Here is a 6013-nt window from a genome sequence, read left to right on the forward strand (position 1 = left end):
ATGAGAATTTAGAACCCAGGAAAAAAACAACTTCCTGCATTTTCAATAATCTTTCATTGGCATGTCATTTGTTAAAAACAATGTCTCAAATGCTATATACAATAATAAACAAGTGGCATCTGTACAGATCTCTTTATTATGTCTCATAATACTAGTATGGAAACATACAAATTGTGACTTTACAAGAGCAATATAAAACAGGAATTGTTTCATGCTACAGTGAGAGTCAAGTGCTCATATTCAGCTCTGCACAGTAGAGCCATCTGCTGGCAAATGGCTCAAATCACTAATACCAACACTGTAGTTGCTTTATCTAGTCTTTCTCACCGTAGCCTATTTGCATTTGAAACGTGCACTACAGTAAACCGATACATTAAGTACAACAATGTCAATATTACAGGCACATTTTTCAAAAACATCTTTAATTTGAAAACAATTACGGACATGTGAAACACTAATAAGAGCTGTAGATAAACTATTTCCATTTCAACACAGAATACATTGTTTTAATTTCATATACTGGGCCTCACATTTCACATCTATTCTATTGCTTAGTTTCATGTTGACTCCTGTTAAAGCATGCTGCAGTTCATTAAAGCTGTTTTGCAATTGTAATTGTGTCCGGCTTGGATTGGAGACAGCCTATGAATATTTAAAGAATCTGATGAACTCTGTAATTACTCACAAAGCTCACATGTGGCTAAAATAATTTCTTATTGAGTGAAAGGGTGGAGCATGACTGGGATCCAATCCAAATTCATGTGCGTCAATCTCTATTTTGTCAGTGTGTCTGAGTTACAGTAAATCAAGTTGAGATGAAAAAACTTCCCTTCTCTCTCTCACACACACACACACACACACATACGTACACACACATACATTCCCTCTATCTTTTTCACTCAAACATTTAATTCAATGTGATGCTATGTGTGGAAGGGAAACATCTGAATACTCATGAAACACCGCCTTGGTATCACTGTAAATGCTTTTCTACACAACAGCAGAAGACACAGAGTGTCGTTAAAAGTCTGAAACTACTGCACAAGTTTTGTGTATCAGAATCAGTCAGCCAATCACGGAACTGTTGTAGTAACACTAATGGCCAATTGACTTGTAATTGGTTTCCGGGGGTTCCTTTTCATGTGAGCACACCTCCTGACTCTGTTTCATAATGTACCACTCTCAGAGAGACTGGTACAAAGCACAGTATCAAATAACCCTTTGTTTTGTGATGGCCAGTGGAGGTAGGCTATCAACATCGTCAATTGACGCGTTACACATTTACAGTAATACATATTTGAGCGGAGAACAATGCCTCTTAACCACTAGTATTGAGCTGAGCATCACCATGACTGTAGTACATGGTATGGGTCAAATGAGGGCAGTATTGAATTACTAACAAAATAGTTAAGGCACCACCATGACTAATGCCCAATGTCAGTGAACACATTTTATTTGAGAACCATTTAATCTGCAATTCATTTTTCAAATATGTCAAATACCATTATGGTAATTACCTTTAAGTTCCAATGCAAGAGTCACATTTTCCACAAGTCAAACATTCATAGTCCGGTTAATCAGTGATGATACAGGAATGCATTTGAGTTCTGTAATGGAGGGTGCATCTGTTCTCAGTCATTTCACCAAATCTTTATCAAATTCAATAGAAAAGGTTTTAAATCATGGTTTTTATGAGACCAGGATTGACTAGCACTAAAGCTAACCAGCAATGCTTTTATTGTCAATAATAACAGACTATTTTCTGTGATTTTAGTTACGGTAAGGGTGAATAGTAAAAAGACAAAGAGGTACAAACATGCCTGAGTTGCCCCAATTCAACCAAAGAATCACTTTAGAAGAAGAAAAAAAAGAAGAAAAACCAACCAAAAACCCAAGGACCACCAATCACAGTGACACAGCACTCTGGCACAGTGAAAATACACTAGAGAAAAGGACATGGGCTGGAAAGGCAATGAGATGATGCTATGCAGTAGCCTAGCCCACGCACACTCCCCCAGGGTCCGGGAGACCTTTAGGGAGAGAAATGTTTTCCCACCTGCATGTCAAACAGACTCCTGTCCTGAATAAAGCTCTCACTTGACCTTCATCACTTCCTTTTATCTCCTTTGAGTGAAGGTGAATCTTTATATAGGAGGCTATAGCGCCTATAGTTCATCAGTCTTCCGCTTTGTAGCAAATGTGTAGCATAAAATGTCTCTTCACTCGAATTTTCGTCGATCTGTATCTCAAGCTTTACCATTGCAGTTGAAGAATTCTTTTGGCAGTCTATGGTGTAGTGTTCAGACGTCAACAGTGGCTATCGAAGTCATCTGTCGTCTGTGTGGTCTAGAAAGGTCCAGTTCTCTCTGACAAAGTGCTGTATCCCCCTCATTAACCTTCATACTGTGTGTATCAAGAAGGGATTTGATGTGTAAAAAAAGATCAGTGTCAGAAGGCAGGTGTGGCACCGCTCTGAAAGACCACAACGAGCGAGAGGGCGAGAACCTCTGTCCTTCATGCTGCCTCTCTATGCAGGGTCATTCTTCAGCGTACGTCTAACAGCGTGCACTGCAAAAAACATTATGAAAAAATGGCAGATTCCGACATGACCCAATTGTGTTCAAAAGTTTAGTAGGAAATACAAACTCAACACATTATTAATGTTAATGGGAACAATTTGTGTTTGCATTTGGATTTGGAATGCTTTGTTTCTGAGTTACAGAATGTCTCAGTCCTGTGGCATTATGTTTCATTAAGGATGTGATTACATTACAATTCCTCTCAAATGTGTTGTATCTGGCACTGTATCTGAGTCTACTAACTGTACACAATTACAGAGAGAGAGAGACACACACACACACACACACACACACACACACACCACTACTGTGAAATTCCATCCACAGAGATCAACAAATCAGCCATGAAATTCCCCTGGCGATGCATCTGGGCACCCATGAAAATGGAAATGGCAGTGGCTGATCTGTCGATGGGGAACAATGCTGCCTCCTCATCAGGACTCTTCATTAGAGTCGAGCCCTGTCCATTAGTCTTGTAATCTCTCTCACACACTGCCACACACGACCTTGAGATGGGCAGGCAGGCAGGCAGGCTGGCGGCTGTGCAAGTGGGCAGGCAGGCAGGAAGGCTGACAGGTAGGAAGACAGGCTGGATGACCATGGGAAACTCTGGGTTTTTAAAGTAGAAGGCAATGTTAAATAAACAGCCTACTGGCGCTTTTTGATGCCTGCATGAAACAAACAGAACACCCTTGTGTCATCATCGGGATATGTAGGGAAGTGTGTGAGGATATTTGCTAATGTCATGAACGAATGCACGGGATGTGACAAGTGAGGTACAGTACCATGTTCAGCTGTGAAGACACTCATTCTGCAGGACTGAATACTTTGAACAAGATCAGTCGAGCCAGATGCACTTCTTTCATTTCATTGTAAGGGGTTCATCAAGATTCACACTGGCATCTGTTTTTTTATGTATTTCTGCAAAGCTGGAGGAAGGAAGATTACTGGCTTCATTTGTTGTCTGTGGACAGTTCTGACCTTTCCAATTGGCATGCAATGTTATGGAAATGACAGCTTTTGACTTCTGAAACCAGGAGTGATCTTGCATTAAACATACATGCATTGCATATTTTGCACCGGTGGTACTGTTCTTGGGTCTCAAATTCACATGATTCTTTTTTTATTCAGCGGTCGGCTACTGTGGGTTCCAATTTTTCCCTCCTGCCATTTGGATATTGTGATTAAAAACACATGTAGTTTTTGGTGAAATGTTGAAGGTCGATTTTTGTTTGACATTTAACATAGTTAACATGGATTTTATGCTTGGTGAATTAATATAGAGTTGAGTGACACATGCCAATATCGTTGCTAGCAGTCAGGAAGCGGAATTTTGTTCATCACATCACACCATTGAGTGCCATTTATTATGAACACAAAACAAGCAAAGAAGGAAACAGGATGGATGTGGATTGCTCTTTAGCTGCTTTTATGCCTTTACAAGAATGTGACAAGACTGTTCATTGGGTTATCCGTTTCGGTGCCTCTGTTTGTGTGCACAGCAAGCCTTAATAGCACCATTCAAACCTGCTACGCAAATTATGATGGAGTTACTTGCCGAAAGTGTAATGTTTCTCATGTGGTCATTGCTCACTCTTAATTAAAAAGCAATTATCTATGGATCATTGTCTGAGTGGACTTGAAGACAACACATGATGCAATTGGATAAGAATAGATGAGATGAAGTTCCACTGTGACTGATTCATTACTCTCCTGTGGACGTAGGTAGCTCGGAAAACACTGATGATGGCCTCAATGGTGGCAATCATGAAAGCAGCCTTTCATGTGAAAGTGTCCAGCAGACTGGTAATTAGAGTTCTGTTTAACCTTTCATATAGCCCCAGTCTCTGATGTCACAAATAATACTCATAATTATAAATACCCCTTTGCTGTTCCAAGGTAAATTGATTGCATCATGTTGAGACTGTTGGTTCAAAAAAAGGTAAATGGACTTCCCTTATGTAGCGACATTTGTAGCGGCACACCCAAAGCAATGTACATCAGTGCCTATCATGAGCAATTTAATTCAGTGTCTTTGTAATGGCCACTTCGACAGATGGCCAAAAAAAAAATAGTGGATCAAAACACCAACCTTGGGATTAGTGAATGACTCTCTACCCCCTGAGCCACGGCCAGACCACCACCACTGTTGGAAGAGACACAAATCATTAGTTTCATCTTCCAGCAGAGTAGTTATGGGCTCTGGTTACATGAACAAAGATATTGAAATTTCAGGGTGCACTTGTGGAGGAAGTTGAAGGAAAAACAAACTTTGAAGTGAATATTTGTGTTCGTTTGATGCTACTATCAGCTTGGGTTCTATTGTTAGAGACAGTCTTTTCAGTGCAGGTTGGGGAACTGGGATTCACCAAAAAGTTAAGTCAAGTTCACAGTGGTTTTATCAAACCAGATTTTGAATGACTGACATGAACCGAGCAAAGAATCTACAGTACAGAACCTGGAAATGTGACAACAGTCTGGCCATTCTCTTGAATAAACACATCTCAAACCATTCATTTATGAAAGTGGGAGTTCTGACAGCAGACCTGGTCAGGAATGAAAATAACAGTGAGATCGGATAATAGTGTTACGGCCGGGGAAATGGGAAGCGATATTGACCCGTGGTTATCTACAGCTGATGACTAGTAACAGGAGCATGGCGCAATGGCACAGACTTGATGAATGTTTTTTCGTTTTTTTGCATTAGACTGGAGGAAAGAATCCAATTTGAGAGGGCCGCATTGAGGGATTCATCTTTTACGCTGAAGGAGAACGAGAGAACGATAGAGAAGAAAAGGGGGAAGCATCCCTGGAACCCTCCTCCCTCTCTGAGGGAGGGTTAATAGTTTTGTTTTTTGTCTCCGTTTTTTGTTCCTTGCCTCAGTCCATCATTGTTTGCCGTCACTCGATATGTGGAGGAGATCTCTGGGAACAGCACTACACTTTCGCATACTTGAGCGTTTACAAACAAACACACACTCTCACCCAATGCGCCGCACACAAAGGGCCACACAAACCAAATGTAGGAACAAACACACTCAGCAGGGACCAGGCACAACCTGCTATTATGCTCTATTTCAAATGCCTCCACTTTTAACTAACAATAGTCTTCTCGTTATTCTCTATTTATTTCGCTCTCCCTTTCTCTCTCTTCCAATTTTGGTCTCTTCGTCGCTCGTCCTCTCTGGTTTTTGTTTCTCTGTGTCTGTCTCTCTCTTTCTCACTCTTATCCGTTAATCTCTCCATCTTTCTCTCACATCATCTCATAATTTCTGAGGTGCCATCTTGTCTGTCTCAGACACATGCCACAGGCCTTTCAACTCCTCTTTATCTCGTGGCTGTATGGTGTGTCGCATGTCTCTGTGTTCCAACAGGAATGGGACACCTCCCTTCAGCAGCAGTCTCAAGAGTGGTCCCAGGTAATGATGACCGCG

This window comes from Osmerus mordax, chromosome 5, assembly GCF_038355195.1.
Source record: "Osmerus mordax isolate fOsmMor3 chromosome 5, fOsmMor3.pri, whole genome shotgun sequence".
NCBI lineage: Eukaryota > Metazoa > Chordata > Actinopteri > Osmeriformes > Osmeridae > Osmerus > Osmerus mordax.